Below are 26,409 nucleotides of genomic sequence, written 5' to 3'. Positions count from 1 at the left end.
ATGCTGTATATACATCACTGTACAGTACGGGTATATATACAGCTCTGTACAGTATGGGTATATATACATGTTACTGTACAGTATGTGGTATGTGTACATCGCTGTACAGTATGGGGTGTATATACATCACTGTGCAGTATGGAGTATATATACATCACTGTGCAGTATGGGTATATATACAGCTCTGTACAGTATGGGTATATATACATCACTGTGAAGTATGGGTATAAATACATCACTGTACAGTATGGAGTATATATACATCACTGTGCAGTATGGGGTATATATACATCACTGTGCAGTATTGGGTATAAATACATCACTGTAGAGTATGGAGTATATATACATCACTGTACAGTATGGAGTATATATACATCACTGTTCAGTATTGGGTATAAATACATCACTGTACAGTATGGAGTATATATACATCACTGTGCAGTATGGGTATAAATACATCACTGTACAGTATGGAGTGTATATATACATCACTGTGCACTATGGGTATATATACATCACTGTGCAGTATTGGGTATAAATACATCACTGTACAGTATGGAGTATATATACATCACTGTGCAGTATGGAGTATATATACATCACTGTGCAGTATGGGTATATATACATCACTGTGCAGTATGGGTATATACACATCACCGTGCAGTATGGGTATAAATACATCACTGTACAGTATGGAGTATATATACATCACTGTGCAGTATGGAGTATATATACATCACTGTGCAGTATTGGGTATAAATACATCACTGTACAGTATGGAGTATATATACATCACTGTGCAGTATGGGTATAAATACATCACTGTACAGTATGGAGTATATATACATCACTGTGCAGTATGGGTATAAATACATCACTGTACAATACGGAGTATATATCCATCACTGTGCAGTATGGGGTATATATACATCACTGTGCAGTATGGGTATAAATACATCACTGTACAGTATGGAGTATATATACATCACTGTGCAGTATGGGTATAAATACATCACTGTACAGTATATACATCACTGTGCAGTATGGGGTATATATACATCACTGTGCAGTATTGGGTATAAATACATCACTGTACAGTATGGAGTATATACATCACTGTGCAGTATGGGTATATATACATCACTGTGCAGTATGGGGATATATACATCACTGTGCAGTATGGGGTATATATACATCACTGTGCAGTATTGGGTATAAATACATCACTGTACAGTATGGAGTATATATACATCACTGTGCAGTATGGGTATAAATACATCACTGTACAGTATGGAGTATATATACATCACTGTGCAGTATGGGTATATATACATCACTGTGCAGTATTGGGTATAAATACATCACTGTGCAGTATGGAGTATATATACATCACTGTGCAGTATGGGTATATATACATCACTGTGCAGTATGGGTATAAATACATCACTGTGCAGTATGGGTATAAATACATCACTGTACAGTACGGAGTATATATCCATCACTGTGCAGTATGGGGTATATATACATCACTGTGCAGTATGGGTATAAATACATCACTGTACAGTATGGAGTATATATACATCACTGTGCAGTATGGGTATAAATACATCACTGTACAGTACGGAGTATATATACATCACTGTGCAGTATGGGGTATATATACATCACTGTGCAGTATTGGGTATAAATACATCACTGTACAGTATGGAGTATATATACATCACTGTGCAGTATGGGTATATATACATCACTGTGCAGTATGGGGATATATACATCACTGTGCAGTATGGGGTATATATACATCACTGTGCAGTATTGGGTATAAATACATCACTGTACAGTATGGAGTATATATACATCACTGTGCAGTATGGGTATAAATACATCACTGTACAGTATGGAGTATATATACATCACTGTGCAGTATGGGTATATATACATCACTGTGCAGTATGGGTATAAATACATCACTGTGCAGTATTGGGTATAAATACATCACTGTACAGTATGGAGTATATATACATCACTGTGCAGTATGGGTATATATACATCACTGTGCAGTATGGGTATAAATACATCACTGTGCAGTATGGAGTATATATACATCACTGTGCAGTATGGGTATATATACATCACTGTGCAGTATGGGTATAAATACATCACTGTGCAGTATGGAGTATATATACATCACTGTGCAGTATGGGGTATATATACATCACTGTGCAGTATGGGTATAAATACATCACTGTACAGTATGGAGTATATATACATCACTGTGCAGTATGGGTATAAATACATCACTGTACAGTACGGAGTATATATACATCACTGTACATTATGGAGTATATATACATCACTGTGCAGTATGGAGTATAAATACATCACTGTACAGTATGGAGTATATATACATCACTGTGCAGTATGGGTATAAATATATCACTGTGCAGTATGGAGTATATATACATCACTGTGCAGTATGGGTATATATACATCACTGTGCAGTATGGGTATATATACATCACTGTGCAGTATGGGTATAAATACATCACTGTACAGTATGGAGTATATATACATCACTGTGCAGTATGGGGTATATATACATCACTGTACAGTATGGAGTATATATACATCACTGTGCAGTATGGGGTATATATACATCACTGTGCAGTATTGGGTATAAATACATCACTGTACAGTATGGAGTATATATACATCACTGTGCAGTATGGGTATAAATACATCACTGTACAGTATGGAGTATATATACATCACTGTGCAGTATGGGTATAAATACATCACTGTACAGTACGGAGTATATATACATCACTGTGCAGTATTGGGTATAAATACATCACTGTACAGTATGGAGTATATATACATCACTGTGCAGTATGGAGTATATATACATCACTGTACAGTATGGAGTATATATACATCACTGTGCAGTATGGGTATAAATACATCACTGTACAGTATGGAGTATATATACATCACTGTGCAGTATTGGGTATAAATACATCACTGTGCAGTATGGGTATATATACATCACTGTGCAGTATGGGTATATATACATCACTGTACATTATGGAGTATATATAAATCACTGTGCAGTATGGAGTATATATACATCACTGTGCAGTATGGGTATATATACATCACTGTACATTATGGAGTATATATACATCACTGTGCAGTATGGAGTATATATACATCACTGTACAGTATGGAGTATATATACATCACTGTGCAGTATGGGTATATATACATCACTGTGCAGTATGGGTATAAATATATCACTGTGCAGTATGGAGTATATATACATCACTGTGCAGTATGGGTATATATACATCACTGTGCAGTATGGGTATAAATACATCACTGTACAGTATGGAGTATATATACATCACTGTGCAGTATGGGGTATATATACATCACTGTACAGTATGGAGTATATATACATCACTGTGCAGTATGGAGTATATATACATCACTGTGCAGTATGGGGTATATATACATCACTGTGCAGTATTGGGTATAAATACATCACTGTACAGTATGGAGTATATATACATCACTGTGCAGTATGGGTATATATACATCACTGTGCAGTATGGGTATAAATATATCACTGTGCAGTATGGAGTATATATACATCACTGTGCAGTATGGGTATATATACATCACTGTACATTATGGAGTATATATACATCACTGTGCAGTATGGAGTATATATACATCACTGTACAGTATGGAGTATATATACATCACTGTGCAGTATGGGTATATATACATCACTGTGCAGTATGGGTATAAATATATCACTGTGCAGTATGGAGTATATATACATCACTGTGCAGTATGGGTATATATACATCACTGTGCAGTATGGGTATAAATACATCACTGTACAGTATGGAGTATATATACATCACTGTGCAGTATGGGGTATATATACATCACTGTACAGTATGGAGTATATATACATCACTGTGCAGTATGGAGTATATATACATCACTGTGCAGTATGGGTATATATACATCACTGTGCAGTATGGGTATAAATACATCACTGTGCAGTATTGGGTATAAATACATCACTGTACAGTATGGAGTATATATACATCACTGTGCAGTATGGAGTATATATACATCACTGTGCAGTATGGGGTATATATACATCACTGTGCAGTATTGGGTATAAATACATCACTGTACAGTATGGAGTATATATACATCACTGTGCAGTATGGGTATAAATACATCACTGTACAGTACGGAGTATATATACATCACTGTGCAGTATGGGGTATATATACATCACTGTGCAGTATTGGGTATAAATACATCACTGTACAGTATGGAGTATATATACATCACTGTGCAGTATGGGTATATATACATCACTGTGCAGTATGGGTATAAATATATCACTGTGCAGTATGGAGTATATATACATCACTGTGCAGTATGGGTATATATACATCACTGTGCAGTATTGGGTATAAATACATCACTGTACAGTATGGAGTATATATACATCACTGTGCAGTATGGGTATATATACATCACTGTGCAGTATGGGTATAAATACATCACTGTGCAGTATGGAGTATATATACATCACTGTGCAGTATGGGTATATATACATCACTGTGCAGTATGGGTATATATACATCACTGTGCAGTATGGGTATAAATACATCACTGTACAGTATGGAGTATATATACATCACTGTGCAGTATGGGTATATATACATCACTGTGCAGTATGGGTATAAATACATCACTGTGCAGTATTGGGTATAAATACATCACTGTACAGTATGGAGTATATATACATCACTGTGCAGTATGGGTATATATACATCACTGTGCAGTATGGGTATAAATACATCACTGTGCAGTATGGAGTATATATACATCACTGTGCAGTATGGAGTATATATACATCACTGTGCAGTATCGGTATAAATACATCACTGTACAGTACGGAGTATATATCCATCACTGTGCAGTATGGGGTATATATACATCACTGTGCAGTATGGGTATAAATACATCACTGTACAGTATGGAGTATATATACATCACTGTGCAGTATGGGTATAAATACATCACTGTACAGTACGGAGTATATATACATCACTGTGCAGTATGGGGTATATATACATCACTGTGCAGTATTGGGTATAAATACATCACTGTACAGTATGGAGTATATATACATCACTGTGCAGTATGGGTATAAATATATCACTGTGCAGTATGGAGTATATATACATCACTGTGCAGTATGGGTATATATACATCACTGTGCAGTATGGGTATATATACATCACTGTGCAGTATGGGTATAAATACATCACTGTACAGTATGGAGTATATATACATCACTGTGCAGTATGGGGTATATATACATCACTGTACAGTATGGAGTATATATACATCACTGTGCAGTATGGAGTATATACATCACTGTACAGTATGGAGTATATATACATCACTGTGCAGTATGGGTATAAATACATCACTGTACAGTATGGAGTATATATACATCACTGTGCAGTATATAAATACATCACTGTGCAGTATGGGTATATATACATCACTGTACATTATGGAGTATATATACATCACTGTGCAGTATGGAGTATATATACATCACTGTGCAGTATGGGTATATATACATCACTGTACATTATGGAGTATATATACATCACTGTGCAGTATGGAGTATATATACATCACTGTGCAGTATGGGTATATATACATCACTGTGCAGTATGGGTATATATACATCACTGTGCAGTATGGGTATATATACATCACTGTACATTATGGAGTATATATACATCACTGTGCAGTATGGGTATATATACATCACTGTGCAGTATGGGTATAAATACATCACTGTACAGTATGGTGTATACATACATCACTGTGCAGTATGGGGTATATATACATCACTGTGGAGTATTGGGTATAAATACATCACTGTACAGTATGGAGTATATATACATCACTGTGCAGTATGGGTATAAATACATCACTGTACAGTATGGAGTATATATACATCACTGTGCAGTATGGGTATAAATACATCACTGTACAGTACGGAGTATATATACATCACTGTGCAGTATTGGGTATAAATACATCACTGTACAGTATGGAGTATATATACATCACTGTGCAGTATGGAGTATATATACATCACTGTGCAGTATGGAGTATATATACATCACTGTGCAGTATGGGTATAAATACATCACTGTACAGTATGGAGTATATATACATCACTGTGCAGTATGGGTAAATACATCACTGTACAATACGGAGTATATATCCATCACTGTGCAGTATGGGGTATATATACATCACTGTGCAGTATGGGTATAAATACATCACTGTACAGTACGGAGTATATATACATCACTGTGCAGTATTGGGTATAAATACATCACTGTACAGTATGGAGTATATATACATCACTGTGCAGTATGGGTATATATACATCACTGTGCAGTATGGGGTATATATACATCACTGTGCAGTATTGGGTATAAATACATCACTGTACAGTATGGAGTATATATACATCACTGTGCAGTATGGGTATAAATACATCACTGTACAGTATGGAGTATATATACATCACTGTGCAGTATGGGAATATATACATCACTGTGCAGTATTGGGTATAAATACATCACTGTACAGTATGGAGTATATATACATCACTGTGCAGTATGGGTATATATATATCACTGTGCAGTATGGGTATAAATACATCACTGTGCAGTATGGAGTATATATACATCACTGTGCAGTATGGAGTATATATACATCACTGTGCAGTATGGGTATATATACATCACTGTGCAGTATGGGTATAAATACATCACTGTACAGTATGGAGTATATATACATCACTGTGCAGTATGGGGTATATATACATCACTGTGCAGTATGGGGTATAAATACATCACTGTACAGTATGGAGTATATATACATCACTGTGCAGTATGGGTATAAATACATCACTGTACAGTACGGAGTGTATATCCATCACTGTGCAGTATGGGGTATATATACATCACTGTGCAGTATGGGTATACATACATCACTGTACAGTATGGAGTATATATACATCACTGTGCAGTATGGGTATAAATACATCACTGTACAGTACGGAGTATAAATACATCACTGTGCAGTATGGGTATAAATACATCACTGTACAGTACGGAGTATATATACATCACTGTGCAGTATTGGGTATAAATACATCACTGTACAGTATGGAGTATATATACATCACTGTGCAGTATGGGTATAAATACATCACTGTACAGTACGGAGTATATATACATCACTGTGCAGTATTGGGTATAAATACATCACTGTACAGTATGGAGTATATATACATCACTGTGCAGTATGGAGTATATATACATCACTGTGCAGTATGGGTATATATACATCACTGTGCAGTATGGGTATATACACATCACCGTGCAGTATGGGTATAAATACATCACTGTACAGTATGGAGTATATATACATCACTGTGCAGTATGGAGTATATATACATCACTGTGCAGTATTGGGTATAAATACATCACTGTACAGTATGGAGTATATATACATCACTGTGCAGTATGGGTATAAATACATCACTGTACAGTATGGAGTATATATACATCACTGTGCAGTATGGGTATAAATACATCACTGTACAATACAGAGTATATATACATCACTGTGCAGTATGGGGTATATATACATCACTGTGCAGTATGGGTATAAATACATCACTGTACAGTATGGAGTATATATACATCACTGTGCAGTATGGGTATAAATACATCACTGTACAGTACGGAGTATATATACATCACTGTGCAGTATGGGGTATATATACATCACTGTGCAGTATTGGGTATAAATACATCACTGTACAGTATGGAGTATATATACATCACTGTGCAGTATGGGTATAAATACATCACTGTACAGTATTGGGTATACATACATCACTGTACAGTATGGAGTATATATACATCACTGTGCAGTATGGGGTATATATACATCACTGTGCAGTATTGGGTATAAATACATCACTGTACAGTATGGAGTATATATACATCACTGTGCAGTATGGAGTATATATACATCACTGTGCAGTATTGGGTATAAATACATCACTGTACAGTATGGAGTATATATACATCACTGTGCAGTATGGGTATAAATACATCACTGTACAGTATGGAGTATATATACATCACTGTGCAGTATGGGTATAAATACATCACTGTACAATACAGAGTATATATCCATCACTGTGCAGTATGGGGTATATATACATCACTGTGCAGTATGGGTATAAATACATCACTGTACAGTATGGAGTATATATACATCACTGTGCAGTATGGGTATAAATACATCACTGTACAGTACGGAGTATATATACATCACTGTGCAGTATGGGGTATATATACATCACTGTGCAGTATTGGGTATAAATACATCACTGTACAGTATGGAGTATATATACATCACTGTGCAGTATGGGTATATATACATCACTGTGCAGTATGGGGATATATACATCACTGTGCAGTATGGGGTATATATACATCACTGTGCAGTATTGGGTATACATACATCACTGTACAGTATGGAGTATATATACATCACTGTGCAGTATGGGTATAAATACATCACTGTACAGTATGGAGTATATATACATCACTGTGCAGTATGGGTATATATACATCACTGTGCAGTATTGGGTATAAATACATCACTGTACAGTATGGAGTATATATACATCACTGTGCAGTATGGGTATATATACATCACTGTGCAGTATGGGTATAAATACATCACTGTGCAGTATGGAGTATATATACATCACTGTGCAGTATGGAGTATATATACATCACTGTGCAGTATGGGTATAAATACATCACTGTGCAGTATGGGTATAAATACATCACTGTACAGTACGGAGTATATATCCATCACTGTGCAGTATGGGGTATATATACATCACTGTGCAGTATGGGTATAAATACATCACTGTACAGTATGGAGTATATATACATCACTGTGCAGTATGGGTATAAATACATCACTGTACAGTACAGAGTATATATACATCACTGTGCAGTATGGGGTATATATAAATCACTGTGCAGTATTGGGTATAAATACATCACTGTACAGTATGGAGTATATATACATCACTGTGCAGTATGGGTATAAATACATCACTGTACAGTATGGAGTATATATATATCACTGTGCAGTATGGGTATATATACATCACTGTGCAGTATGGGTATAAATACATCACTGTGCAGTATTGGGTATAAATACATCACTGTACAGTATGGAGTATATATACATCACTGTGCAGTATGGGTATATATACATCACTGTGCAGTATGGGTATAAATACATCACTGTGCAGTATGGAGTATATATACATCACTGTGCAGTATGGAGTATATATACATCACTGTGCAGTATGGGTATAAATACATCACTGTACAGTACGGAGTATATATCCATCACTGTGCAGTATGGGGTATATATACATCACTGTGCAGTATGGGTATAAATACATCACTGTACAGTATGGAGTATATATACATCACTGTGCAGTATGGGTATAAATACATCACTGTACAGTACGGAGTATATATACATCACTGTGCAGTATGGGGTATATATACATCACTGTGCAGTATTGGGTATAAATACATCACTGTACAGTATGGAGTATATATACATCACTGTGCAGTATGGGTATATATACATCACTGTGCAGTATGGGGATATATACATCACTGTGCAGTATGGGGTATATATACATCACTGTGCAGTATTGGGTATACATACATCACTGTACAGTATGGAGTATATATACATCACTGTGCAGTATGGGTATAAATACATCACTGTACAGTATGGAGTATATATACATCACTGTGCAGTATGGGTATATATACATCACTGTGCAGTATGGGTATAAATACATCACTGTACAGTATGGAGTATATATACATCACTGTGCAGTATGGGTATATATACATCACTGTGCAGTATGGGTATAAATACATCACTGTGCAGTATGGAGTATATATACATCACTGTGCAGTATGGAGTATATATACATCACTGTGCAGTATGGGTATAAATACATCACTGTGCAGTATGGGTATAAATACATCACTGTACATTACGGAGTATATATCCATCACTGTGCGGTATGGGGTATATATACATCACTGTGCAGTATGGGTATAAATACATCACTGTACAGTATGGAGTATATACACATCACTGTGCAGTATGGGTATAAATACATCACTGTACAGTACAGAGTATATATACATCACTGTGCAGTATTGGGTATAAATACATCACTGTACAGTATGGAGTATATATACATCACTGTGCAGTATGGGGATATATACATCACTGTGCAGTATGGGGTATATATACATCACTGTGCAGTATTGGGTATAAATACATCACTGTACAGTATGGAGTATATATACATCACTGTGCAGTATGGGTATAAATACATCACTGTACAGTATGGAGTATATATATATCACTGTGCAGTATGGGTATATATACATCACTGTGCAGTATTGGGTATAAATACATCACTGTACAGTATGGAGTATATATACATCACTGTGCAGTATGGGTATATATACATCACTGTGCAGTATGGGTATAAATACATCACTGTGCAGTATGGAGTATATATACATCACTGTGCAGTATGGAGTATATATACATCACTGTGCAGTATGGGTATAAATACATCACTGTACAGTACGGAGTATATATCCATCACTGTGCAGTATGGGGTATATATACATCACTGTGCAGTATGGGTATAAATACATCACTGTACAGTATGGAGTATATATACATCACTGTGCAGTATGGGTATAAATACATCACTGTACAGTACGGAGTATATATACATCACTGTGCAGTATGGGTATATATACATCACTGTGCAGTATGGGTATAAATACATCACTGTGCAGTATTGGGTATAAATACATCACTGTACAGTATGGAGTATATATACATCACTGTGCAGTATGGGTATATATACATCACTGTGCAGTATGGGTATAAATACATCACTGTGCAGTATGGAGTATATATACATCACTGTGCAGTATGGAGTATATACACATCACTGTGCAGTATGGGTATAAATACATCACTGTACAGTACAGAGTATATATACATCACTGTGCAGTATTGGGTATAAATACATCACTGTACAGTATGGAGTATATATACATCACTGTGCAGTATGGGGATATATACATCACTGTGCAGTATGGGGTATATATACATCACTGTGCAGTATTGGGTATAAATACATCACTGTACAGTATGGAGTATATATACATCACTGTGCAGTATGGGTATAAATACATCACTGTACAGTATGGAGTATATATATATCACTGTGCAGTATGGGTATATATACATCACTGTGCAGTATTGGGTATAAATACATCACTGTACAGTATGGAGTATATATACATCACTGTGCAGTATGGGTATATATACATCACTGTGCAGTATGGGTATAAATACATCACTGTGCAGTATGGAGTATATATACATCACTGTGCAGTATGGAGTATATATACATCACTGTGCAGTATGGGTATAAATACATCACTGTACAGTACGGAGTATATATCCATCACTGTGCAGTATGGGGTATATATACATCACTGTGCAGTATGGGTATAAATACATCACTGTACAGTATGGAGTATATATACATCACTGTGCAGTATGGGTATAAATACATCACTGTACAGTACGGAGTATATATACATCACTGTGCAGTATGGGTATATATACATCACTGTGCAGTATGGGTATAAATACATCACTGTGCAGTATTGGGTATAAATACATCACTGTACAGTATGGAGTATATATACATCACTGTGCAGTATGGGTATATATACATCACTGTGCAGTATGGGTATAAATACATCACTGTGCAGTATGGAGTATATATACATCACTGTGCAGTATGGAGTATATATACATCACTGTGCAGTATGGGTATAAATACATCACTGTACAGTACGGAGTATATATCCATCACTGTGCAGTATGGGGTATATATACATCACTGTGCAGTATGGGTATAAATACATCACTGTACAGTATGGAGTATATATACATCACTGTGCAGTATGGGTATAAATACATCACTGTACAGTACGGAGTATATATACATCACTGTGCAGTATGGTAATATATACATCACTGTGCAGTATTGGGTATAAATACATCACTGTACAGTATGGGTATATATACATCACTGTGCAGTATGGGTATATATACATCACTGTGCAGTATGGGTATAAATATATCACTGTGCAGTATGGTAATATATACATCACTGTGCAGTATTGGGTATAAATACATCACTGTACAGTATGGAGTATATATACATCACTGTGCAGTATGGGTATATATACATCACTGTGCAGTATGGGTATAAATATATCACTGTGCAGTATGGAGTATATATACATCACTGTGCAGTATGGGTATATATACATCACTGTGCAGTATGGGTATATATACATCACTGTGCAGTATGGGTATAAATACATCACTGTACAGTATGGAGTATATATACATCACTGTGCAGTATGGGGTATATATACATCACTGTACAGTATGGAGTATATATACATCACTGTGCAGTATGGGGTATATATACATCACTGTGCAGTATTGGGTATAAATACATCACTGTACAGTATGGAGTATATATATATCACTGTGCAGTATGGGTATAAATACATCACTGTACAGTATGGAGTATATATACATCACTGTGCAGTATGGGTATAAATACATCACTGTACAGTACGGAGTATATATACATCACTGTGCAGTATGGGTATAAATACATCACTGTACAGTACGGAGTATATATACATCACTGTGCAGTATGGAGTATATATACATCACTGTACAGTACGGAGTATATATACATCACTGTGCAGTATTGGGTATAAATACATCACTGTGCAGTATGGGTATATATACATCACTGTGCAGTATGGGTATAAATACATCACTGTGCAGTATGGAGTATATATACATCACTGTGCAGTATGGAGTATATATACATCACTGTGCAGTATGGGTATAAATACATCACTGTACAGTACGGAGTATATATCCATCACTGTGCAGTATGGGGTATATATACATCACTGTGCAGTATGGGTATAAATACATCACTGTACAGTATGGAGTATATATACATCACTGTGCAGTATGGGTATAAATACATCACTGTACAGTACGGAGTATATATACATCACTGTGCAGTATGGTAATATATACATCACTGTGCAGTATTGGGTATAAATACATCACTGTACAGTATGGAGTATATATACATCACTGTGCAGTATGGGTATATATACATCACTGTGCAGTATGGGTATAAATATATCACTGTGCAGTATGGTAATATATACATCACTGTGCAGTATTGGGTATAAATACATCACTGTACAGTATGGAGTATATATACATCACTGTGCAGTATGGGTATATATACATCACTGTGCAGTATGGGTATAAATATATCACTGTGCAGTATGGAGTATATATACATCACTGTGCAGTATGGGTATATATACATCACTGTGCAGTATGGGTATATATACATCACTGTGCAGTATGGGTATAAATACATCACTGTACAGTATGGAGTATATATACATCACTGTGCAGTATGGGGTATATATACATCACTGTACAGTATGGAGTATATATACATCACTGTGCAGTATGGGGTATATATACATCACTGTGCAGTATTGGGTATAAATACATCACTGTACAGTATGGAGTATATATACATCACTGTGCAGTATGGGTATAAATACATCACTGTACAGTATGGAGTATATATACATCACTGTGCAGTATGGGTATAAATACATCACTGTACAGTACGGAGTATATATACATCACTGTGCAGTATGGGTATAAATACATCACTGTACAGTACGGAGTATATATACATCACTGTGCAGTATGGAGTATATATACATCACTGTACAGTACGGAGTATATATACATCACTGTGCAGTATTGGGTATAAATACATCACTGTACAGTATGGAGTATATATACATCACTGTGCAGTATTGGGTATAAATACATCACTGTGCAGTATGGGTATATATACATCACTGTGCAGTATGGGTATATATACATCACTGTACATTATGGAGTATATATACATCACTGTGCAGTATGGAGTATATATACATCACTGTGCAGTATGGGTATATATACATCACTGTACATTATGGAGTATATATACATCACTGTGCAGTATGGAGTATATATACATCACTGTGCAGTATGGGTATATATACATCACTGTGCAGTATGGGTATATATACATCACTGTGCAGTATGGGTATATATACATCACTGTACATTATGGAGTATATATACATCACTGTGCAGTATGGGTATATATACATCACTGTGCAGTATGGGTATATATACATCACTGTACATTATGGAGTATATATACATCACTGTGCAGTATGGAGTATATATACATCACTGTACAGTATGTGGTATATGTACATCACAGTGCAGTTTGTGTAAATGTAAATTGAATGTAGGAGAATGTAACACAATAGATCTGGTAGAAGAAAATACAAAGAAAGAACCAACCGTTGTCTTTTCTTTTTTCTACCATCATCTTTGAAATGCAACAGAAAGGTCCCAAATCTAGCCATCACTCTGGTTGTAATTCCCATGGTGTGCACAAGAGCAGCACTGTATGTACAACGTTTCAGACGATTAACTTGAAGTATGACATTTAGTGTGAAGGCACCCAGGTACATTTGGGTAAATCGTGAAGGAGAAATTTACATTCACATGGCATTTTTCTGCAAGAATATCATCAAATCTGTATACTTGGACTTATTTAGCTTTTACAGTATTAGTAGCCATATTATAAGTTCAACATTTGCAAAACACCCAGTTTTCATAACTTCATAACTCTCCACATTCTTATAATTTTTGTTCAAAAGGAAAATTGATGTTGCACAAGGTTAAAATGGTGCCGGAAGAAATGGCAGCAGTTTTATGGGCGCCCAACCAATTGGGCTACTATGTGATTTTTTCGCGTTATTTGTAACTTATTTTGTACATAATGTTTCTGCTACCAAAAAAGAGCTTCTGGACATCAGGACCGTGATCACTAACCTCTGGTTAGACAAATATTTTTTTCACAACAAAGACGACGCACAAGACATTCTCCAAACACCCCAGTGGACCGACATCCCCGTTATTTGCAAGAGGAAGCGACGCAGGTACAGAGGACAAAGAGCCGGATGCCTGGTCAGGTCCCTGCGAAGGCGACTGGGAAAGCTGCCATTACTGTCAATACAACTCGCCAACGTGCAATTATTGGACAATAAATTAGACGAGGTGAATATTTGTAAACAACAGCTGGTGCACAAAATCTAAGGAAGTTTCTAGATTTTGCTCGCCTGAAGTAGAGTATGTTGTGATAAATTTCAGGCCACACAACTTGCCTAGAGAGTTTCAGGCTGTACTGTTCGTGGCTGTTTACATACCACCACAGACAGATGCTGGCACTAAGACCGCACTCAGGCAGCTGTATAAGGAAATAATCAAACAGGAAACCACTCACCCAGAGGTGGCGCTCCTAATGGCCGGAGACTTTAATGCAGGGAAACTTAAATCAGTTCTACCAAATTTATATCAACATGTTAAATGTGCAACCAGAGGGAATAAAATTCTAGATCACCTGTACTCCACACACAGAGACGCGTACAGAGCTCTCCCTTGCGCTCCATTTGGTAAATCCGACCACAACTCTATCCTCCTGATTCCTGCTGACAAGCAAAAATTAAAGCAGGAAGCACCAGTGACTCGGCCTATAAAAAGGTTGTCAGATGAAGCAGATTCTAAACTACAGGACTGTTTTAATATCACAGACTGGAACATGTTCCGGGATTCTTCTGATGTCATTGAGGAGTACACCACATCAGTTCCTGGCTTTATCAATAAGTGCATCGAGGACTTCGTCCCCAGACTGTACGAGTCTGTAATATCAACATGTTTCAAGCAGACCACCATAGACCCTGTGCCCAAGAACACAAAGGCAACCTGCCTAAATGACCACAGACCCGTAGCACTCAGGTCCGTAGCCATGAAGTGCTTTGAAAGGTTGGTAATGGCTCACATCAACACCATTATACCTGAAACCCTAGACTCACTCCAATTTGCATACTGCCCTAACAGATCCACAGATGATGCTATCTCTATTGCACTCCACACTGCCCTTTCCCACCTGGAAAAAAGGAACCCTTATGTGAGAATGCTATTCATTGACTACAGCTCAGCGTTCAACACCATAGTGCCCTCAAAGCTCATCACTAAGCTGAGGATCCTGGGACTAAACACCTCCCTCTGCAACTGGATCCTGGACTTCCTGACTGCCCACCCCCAGGTGGTGAGGGTAGGTAGCAACACATCTGCCACGCTGATCCTCAACACTGGAGCTCCATAGGAGTGCGTGCTCAGTCCCCTCCTGTACTCCCTGTTCACCCACGACTGCATGCACAGGCACGACTCCACCACCATCATTAAGTTTGCAGACGACACAACAGTGGCAGGCCTGATCACAGACAACGACGAGACAGTCTATAGGGAGGAGATTAGAGACCTGTCTGGGTGGTGCCAGAATAACAACCTATCCCTCAACGGAGCCAAGAATAAGGAGATGATTTTGAACTACAGGAAAAGGAGGACCGAGCACGCCCCCAGTCTCATCGACGGGGCTGTAGTGGAGCAGGTTGAGAGCTTCAAGTTCCTCGGTGTCCACATCAACAACAAACTAGAATGGTCCAAACACACCGAGACAGTCGTGATGAGGGCACGACAAAGACTATTCCCCCTCAGGAAACTAAAAAGATGTGTAATTGGTCCTGAGATCCTCAAAAGGTTCTACAGTTGCAACATCGTGAGCATCCTGGCTGGTTGCATCACTGCCTGGTACGGCAATTGCTCAGCCTGCGATCGCAAGGCACTACAGAGGGTGGTTCGTACTGCCCAGTACATCACTGGGGCTGATGTCAGAGGAAGGCACTAAAATTTGTCAAAGACCCCAGCCACCCCAGCCATAGACTCCAGCGGTATCGGAGTGTCAAGTCTAGGAGAAAAAGGCTTCACAACAGTTTTTACCCCCAAGCTATAAGACTCCCGAACGGGTAATCAAATTGCTAAATTGCATTGTGTACCCCCCCAAACCCCCCACCCCTAAACCCTCTTTATACGCTCCTGCTACTCTCTGTTTATCATATATGCATAGTCACTTTAACTATATATTCATGTACATACTATCTCAATTGGGCCGACCAATCAGTGCTCCCGCAAGTTGTTTAACCGGGCTATCTGCATTGTGTCCCGCCAACCACCACCCGCCAACCCCTCTTTTATGCTACTACTACTCTCTTTTCATCATATATGCATAGTCAATTTTACCATATCTACATGTACATACTACCTCAATCAGCCTGACTAACTGGTGTCTGTATGTAGCCTTGCTACTTTTATAGCCTCGTTACTGTATATAGCCTGTCTTTTTACTGTTGTTTTATTTCTTTGCTTACCTATTGTTCACCTAACACCATTTTTGCACTATTGGTTAGAGCTTGCAAGTAAGCATTTCACTGTAAGGTCTACTACACCTGTTGTATTCGTCACACGTGACAAATAAACTTTGATTTGAAGGTTAGCAGCAACATATTGTTACAGATACTGGGTTTTACGCAATCTCCCGTAATGCTCAGCTCATTGGCTATTTAGCTAGCTTTGTTTTGGCCCTGATTGGTGCTTATTCAAGTCAATCAAGTGAAGACTGCCCGCGTCATCGGTGTGCCATGAAGGCGTCGCTCTCTGACCAAATATGGTATCCTATAGGATATACTACACCCCTAATGATATAGTGAAGTCTGGTTACATTCTAGGATCTCTGAGGAATAAATACGAATGTGATTTTACCGGTTCAAACAATGTTGAGGGTGAGATTTTCACAGATTCCTTTCTTGCAAATTGAATGATTGAAAATACAAAATCGATCGTGCATGCTATATGGACCTTTTTAGGATATGAAAAAGGATTTGATCTAACAAAACAACACTTCATGTTATCTCTGGGACCCTTTGGATGATAAATAGAGCAATATTTCCGAATGTAAGTACACATTTCACCTTCAGAGGTGAATTTATCAAGCCTAATAACAAGCATTTAAGCTTTCAGCCAATATAAGACACTTATATGTACCGACATTAGTTGTTTCTCTAAAATGTGCACTGTGACACACGGCGCAGCATGAATTACAACTGTCCCATTGGCAGGATGCCTATCCCTAAGAAGTTGTCTAGTTAAATAAAGGTTAAATTAATAAAATACATTGATATCAATTTGGAGTCATCAGGTAGGTGATATTTTCACAGGTCTCGTAAGTACCAGATTATTGTTCATCCAATTAGTCTCAGTTTTCACAAACAAAGAGAGGCAATGAGCCTGTGCATTAGTGATTGATCTGTTTTATGTGCTAAGTAAACATGGTCTACTGAACTCGCTTTCATCTGGTTTCATGGCTGGTTTCTTCACCTACACTCCAACATTCTACCATGTACATATTCACTCAGTCTTTCTGCTCATATTGACATCCAAAAATGTGTAACAGGCATAAACCAAACATGTAGGCCTACCCCATTTGGAATGTTCCTGTTTAATGGCTTTTGGAAAAACTTCAAAATGGAATCTCTGTATCAAAAGGCCTTTTCAGTCATTTCAAGCTATTATTCTTTTTACTGAATGCAATTTCTCTTGGACTTACTACACTTGACATTACTCTGCTCAGTAATAGCGCTTTCCAGCCAACTACACACGTTACATTTCCCTTTAACAATAGGAACTCTCTTCAAAAGCAATGAGAACCCAGTGTTTTTTATGTATTTCATTTTTGTAAATTTCCCTTGATTTAGAGTTAAAAACTCCATGTTCACTACTACACCTCTCTGTGACACATACAATTACTTTCTAAACCAAGCAAGGGGAGTGGATGCACTTACACAGTATCACACACTGCACTACATTACATGGTGTTGAAATAAGATCCCTGCTTTTTAAACTGCAAAGATATTAGACATCCACCATCACCATCCTCTCGAATACTAATGCATCTGCCTAATAGCAGGTGAAATGGCTTCTGGCATGGATGCCAGTTCCTGTACCCATTGCAAGCAGTGGGGGAAAAGCAATAATTCACACTACTGATTGGTTAATGTAAACAGGTCGACCTCAAGGAGACCACTCACTGCAGACTTCCTGGAAACCTGATAGACAATGTGAGGGCAACAATGGAACATTGAAACAATAAAGAATAACTCAGAGTTGTCTGCAGCAGTGTGCCATGCATATTGCATCTGCCCAGAAAACTGGCCATGACATTTCATGTGTCACATCCAATCTAATTCAAAGTTGAAACTTCACTTCTTGGAACGACTGGCCACGGTGAAGCAGTATCTCACTCGTTTTGACACAAATGAATTGCTTTCAGTTCTACCATATCGGTTGAAAAATAGGATTGGTATTTTGGTTACTCACCAGCCAATGACAATGAATAAGTATATTTTACAGAACAATATGAAATAGATTGGTACAGTATTTCACATTAGACCCGTCGGTGTACGCACAAGAGGAGAAGAAAGCTTAATATCTAACAAAGATAGAACTGTTATCCCCACTTCATATAAAGGTATTGGAATAGCATTCATACTTTGAAAGTGCTGGTTCATTCATCTCCATCTATGAAAGCGGACAGCTGATGGCATTGACACCTGCACGGTGCTGGGAGAGGACTATCAGTGAATGCCAGGATCCATTTACCATGTGGCCTGAGCCGGCAAGTTGGAGGACGATGACCTCAATGGTAAAATGGAGGTGTAGCGTGGATGCTGTTTGATGGTCAGTAGATTACTCATGTAAGCACACATACTTCTCTCTCTCTCTCACACACGTGCTCTGTTTCTCTCTCTCTCTCTCTCTCTCTCTCTCTCTCTCTCTCTCACTCACTCACTCACTCACTCACTCACTCACTCACTCACTCACTCACTCACTCACTCACTCACTCACACTCACTCACTCACTCACTCACTCACTCACTCACTCACTCACCCTGTTTCTCTCTCAGTCACACTCTCTGTTTCTCTCTCACTCACACTCTCTGTTTCTCTCTCTCTCTCTCTTCCTCTCACTCTGTCTAACTCACTCAAAAACACTTCTAAGCATACTAGCAGGAATCATATATAAAGCTTTTCATGTGATAGAACCCTCAATCCCTCATTGCCTTAAAAGACATGTAACTGTCCCAATAAATAGCCATTTCTCTGAGGCGGGATAAAACTCTGCATGAAAGTATTTTAAAAACAAAATGTATAAATTGACTCTAGACAGACAGAAATAAATAATTTAATTTAAAAAAATAACAGAGACACAGTAACAACAAAATATTGCTGAACACACACATGTACCTGAGTGTGTTGGTGCTAGAGATCATGGGGACAACCTGTCAATAGATCATGAGGCCAACCTGTGTCAATAGATTATGGGGCCAACCTGTCAAGAGACCATGAGCCCAACCTGTGTCAATAGATCATGGGGCCATCCTGTCAAGAGATCAAGGGGCCAACCTGTCAAGAGACCATGAGCCCAACCTGTGTCAATAGATCATGGGGCCAACCTGTCAAGAGACCATGAGCCCAACCTGTGTCAATAGATCATGGGGCCAACCTGTCAAGAGACCATGAGCCCAACCTGTGTCAATAGATCATGGGGCCACCCTGTCAAGAGATCAAGGGGCCAACCTGTCATGAGATCATGGTGCCCACCAGTCAAGAGATCATGGGGCCAAACTGTCAAGAGACCATGAGGCCAACCTGTGTCAATAGATCATGGGGCCATCCTGTCAAGAGATCAAGGGGCCAACCTGTCATTAGATCATGGGGCCAAACTGTCAAAAGAAAAAAGGGGCCGACATGTCAAGAGATCATGGCGCCAACCTGTCAAGAGATAAAGGGGCCAACTTGTCAAGAGATCATGGGGCCAAACTGTCAAGAGATAAAGGGGCCAACCTGCCAATAGATCAAGGGGCCAACCTGTCAAAATATCATGGGGCCAAACTGTCAAGAGATAAAGGGATCAAACTGTCAAGAGATCATGGGGCCAACCTGTCAAGAGATCAAGGGGGCAACTTGCCAAGAGATAAAGGGGCCAACCTGACAAGAGATCAAGGGGCCAACTTGTCAAGAGATCATGGGGCCAAACTGTCAAGAGATAAAGGGGCCAACCTGCCAATAGATCAAGGGGCAACTTGCCAAGAGATAAAGGGGCCAACCTGACAAGAGATCATGTGGCCAACCTGTCAAGAGATCAAGGTGCCAACCTGTCAAGAGATCAAGGTGCCAACCTGTCAAGAGATCATGGGGCCAACTTGTGTCAATGGATCATGAGGCCAACCTGTCAATAGATTATGGGACAAACCTGTGTCAATAGATCATGATGCCAACCTATGTCAATAGATCATTGGGCCAACATGTATCACAATAGATCATTGGGCCAAACGGTGTCAAGAGGCCAACCTGTGTCAAGAGATCAAGAGGCCAACCTGTGTCAACAGATCAATGGGCCAACCTGTGTCAATAGATCATGAGGCCAACCTGTGTTAATAGATCATTGTGCCAACCTGTGTCAATGGATCATGAGGCCAACCTGTCAATAGATTATGGGAAAAACCTGTGTCAATGAATCATGAGGCCAACCTGTGTCAATAGATCATGGGGCCAACCTGTGTCAATAGATCATGATGCCAACCTGTGTCAATAGATCATTGGGCCAAACGGTGTCAAGAGGCCAACCTGTGTCAAGAGATCAAGAGGCCAACCTGTGTCAACAGATCAATGGGCCAACCTGTGTCAATAGATCATGAGGCCAACCTGTGTCAAGAGATCATGAGGCCAACCTGTGTCAAGAGATCAAGAGGCCAACCTGTGTCAATAGATCATGAGGTCAACCTGTGTCAAGAGATCAAGAGGCCAACCTGTGTCAATAGATCATGAGGCCAACCTGTGTCAAGAGATCAAGAGGCCAACTTGTGTCAACAGATCAATGGGCCAACCTGTGTCAAGAGATCAAGAGGCCAACCTGTGTCAAGAGATCAAGAGGCCAACCTGTGTCAACAGATCAATGGGCCAACCTGTGTCAATAGATAATGAGGCCAACCTGTGTCAAGAGAGGTGCGCATAATTTATCAGCTCATCAACTCCTTCAGCCTTTAGGCAGGCATGATGAATACTGTACGTCGGTTTCTCTCATCTTTGAGCCGGTAATTATAACTGCATAATGTGTCCCCTGAGACCCTTTGAAATGACTGTCCAGGACACTGAGTGTCAGGAAAACAATCATCCACAATAGATCACTTCTGCAACTTCAGGCTGAGTAAAACCTGACGCAGTATCCCAAAGTCACAAGGAACCTACTGGACTGTACGGCCCAGTGTGAAGCCATCTACTGGAGGAGACCCTTCTCTTCTGTTTTAGCCGTGGGTGGTTGATACATGTGCTGGGATAAGGCCATATTTTAGGTGAACAAGGCCCTCCCCCACACACCCTGTGCTAAATGTATTCATTTAATACGTTTACAGTACATATATAATATGCCATATAGGATGTATTGCACAGCATTCCTGACTTGCAGCACTGTCACTGTAAGAATCCATTAAAAAAGTTCAAGAAAAAGTTCAGAGGTCAGGGTTGCACAGAATGTTGGATACTGATACCTGCGTGCTTGCAAGAATGCAAGTGTGTGTGTGTGTGTGTGTGTGTGTGTGTGTGTGTGTGTGTGTGTGTGTGTGTGTGTGTGTGTGTGTGTGTGTGTGTGTGTGTGTGTGTGTGTGTGTGTGTGTGTGTGTGTGTGTGTGTGTGTGTGTGTGTGTTGTGTGTGTTGTTGAACCTGCCGAGGGGAGGGTGTTTGTGTACAGCAACCAGATAGAGGAATGACCCAGGATATAGTGTGATCGTGGTTTAATCAATCACCATATAAAGATCCAGCTCTTAATTCAAATATAATCACATTTTATTTGTCACATACACATACAGTATTTAGAAATGAACTCTACATTTGACAATGTGAGCGAGCGTTGCGCCTTTCCTTTCCAGTGAACTCTACAATTAGCACCCAGTGTTACTTTTCAGAATTTCAGATTGTGATGATATCCCTAATGCCATATTCCCTTACAAAACACTTTGGTAGCCTAATACAGAGGACGTGTAATGAATTGACTTAGTTATATTGGTGAAATTGCCATAAGGCTTGAACAGACTGTGTCCCTCATTTAACCAGGAAATCAGATGGTGAAGACAAAACTCAGTGGAGAGTGTAGGCTAACATTAACAGGTGTCACGGTGGCTCTCCAGAATACCCCACGTTCTCTCCTCTACTCTATTTTCCCATCTCTCTTTCTCAGTGTAGAATATAACCTACCCCCTCACCATCTCTCTTTCTCAGTGTAGAATATAGCCTACCCCTCTCCCCATCTCTCTTTCTCAGTGTAGAATATAACCTACCCCCTCACCATCTCTCTTTCTCAGTGTAGAATATAGCCTACCCCTCTCCCCATCTATCTTTCTCAGTGTAGAATATAGCCTACCCCCTCACCATCTCTCTTTCTCAGTGTAGAATATAGCCTACCCCCTCACCATCTCTCTTTCTCAGTGTAGAATATAGCCTACCCCCTCACCATCTCTCTTTCTCAGTGTAGAATATAGCCTACCCCCTCACCATCTCTCTTTCTCAGTGTAGAATATAGCCTACCCCCTCACCATCTCTCTTTCTCAGTGTAGAATATAGCCTACCCCCCTCACCATCTCTCTTTCTCAGTGTAGAATATAGCCTACCCCCCTCACCATCTCTCTTTCTCAGTGTAGAATATAGCCTACCCCCCTCACCATCTCTCTTTCTCAGTGTAGAATATAGCTTACCCCTCTCCCCATCTCTCTTTCTCAGTGTAGAATATAGCCTACCCCTCTCCCCATCTCTCTTTCTCAGTATAGAATATAGCCTACCCCTCTCCCCATCTCTCTTTCTCAGTGTAGAATATAGCCTACCCCTCTCCCCGTCTCTCTTTCTCAGTGTAGAATATAGCCTACCCCTCTCCCCATCTCTCTTTCTCAGTGTAGAATATAGCCTACCCCTCTCCCCATCTCTCTTTCTCAGTGTAGAATATAGCCTACCCCTCTCCCCATCTCTCTTTCTCAGTGTAGAATATAGCCTACCCCTCTCCCCATCTATCTTTCTCAGTGTAGAATATAGCCTACCCCTCTCCCCATCTCTCTTTCTGAGTGTAGAATATAGCCTACCCCTCTCCCCATCTCTCTTTCTCAGTGTAGAATATAGCCTACCCCTCTCCCCATCTCTCTTTCTGAGTGTAGAATATAGCCTACCCCTCTCCCCATCTCTCTTTCTCAGTGTAGAATATAGCCTACCCCTCTCCCCATCTCTCTTTCTCAGTGTAGAATATAGCCTACCCCTCTCCCCATCTCTCTTTCTCAGTGTAGAATATAGCCTACCCCTCTCCCCATCTCTCTTTCTCAGTGTAGAATATAGCCTACCCCTCTCCCCATCTCTCTTTCTCAGTGTAGAATATAGCCTACCCCTCTCCCCATCTCTCTTTCTCAGTGTAGAATATAGCCTACCCCTCTCCCCATCTCTCTTTCTCAGTGTAGAATATAGCCTACCCCTCTCCCCACTCTTTCCTCCTTTCACGTATTTCCCTCCATTTTTCTCTTCCTCCTCTTTCCTCTCCCACAGTGGGATGTGCTTCTCTTGGATGAGTCCAGAAACAGATGGTGTTCAAGGCTTATAGGTTCTGACTGGCGCTGCTTCTGAGGGCTTATCGCGCTGTGACCTGATCAGCGTGGTTCTGGTAACATTGGGCCAATGGTTCATGCCTGTTTATATAGAGCAGGCGAACCTAGGGCTTCCAGCCCATCACACAGAGACTGGGCGACCATTGCCTTGGTCCACATGGGAGGTTCCAATATCGCCCACACTATCACGAGTCCCGACTCAACCCCAGCAAGGGACCACTGAAATGTGCAATTTAATACTGTATGATGCGCTGTAACTCTTAACATTAGTCTCTCATATCTATCTGCTCATGCAAGGAGCTGTAGGTGTGCTGAACGGTATGGAGATAACAAGAGAGGCTGGATGGAAGAACTGGAAAGAGAACATCAACATGTCACAGAGATAGTCTCCCGAGGATGGTTAGCTAATTCTGAACACTTTTTAGGGTATAAGAGAGACAGAAGTCACTCAAAATTATTATTAGTCAGTATATGTATACAGTACAAACAGATGCATTTTGCAGTCTGAAAAGCAATGTTGATATAACTCTGAAGAAAATGCACTGCCTAGTTTGAAACTGGTTGAAGCGTTACCATAGTGACTGTGTTTGACTTGGAACCAGCCACCTGATTCATCCACCTTGGGCTGCCAAGTACTCTTAAAGACGGGTAGTGCTGTATAAACTCAATGTGATGGTGATACCATCTTTCCACCAGTCAGACCAAGGCCAGGATTCAGTGCACCATTAAAAGGTCATTTCCGATAGAGCTGACATATGCATAGTTTACGTGAATACCAGTCTTCTTGTATTTTCAGAGCAGTGAGGTGAATGTCTCTCCTTCTCTCTCTCATCAGATGCCACAGGGCACTGCTCAACCACAGCTGGTCTGTTTGCAAGACAAATGCACTGTGGAGAAATAGTTGGGATCTATCATCATCCAAACAGGTTGAGAAAATAGATTCATTATTTGTACAAAAATGTGTACCCGTTTTATACATATTTAATCAAACATTCAATTATACTGTCTATTCATGATTCATCTGAATATTTTAATGTATGCTTGAAAAATGAGTAAAAAACACGAACATCATTACAATTGAGCTGTTAAGTTCTTTTCACTAGTTTTTCCTTGAGAATTTGTACCATGAGGTGTTTTTTGGCAGTTGATATTCATTAGCTATTGAAACCTCTTAATTAGCTAAATTGATCATGCATTAACTTTAAACCGGAATTTAAGTTGGTTGCCCAGTTGCTCTGACAACAAGTTTGATCATTTTCGAGAGGTAGCTTTATGCCTGTGGCTAAAGTGGATTGTTTGGGCATCAGAGTCC

This window comes from Oncorhynchus keta, chromosome 11 (assembly GCF_023373465.1).
Source record: "Oncorhynchus keta strain PuntledgeMale-10-30-2019 chromosome 11, Oket_V2, whole genome shotgun sequence".
NCBI classification, from domain to species: Eukaryota; Metazoa; Chordata; class Actinopteri; order Salmoniformes; family Salmonidae; genus Oncorhynchus; species Oncorhynchus keta.
This window is presented reverse-complemented; position numbering follows the sequence as displayed.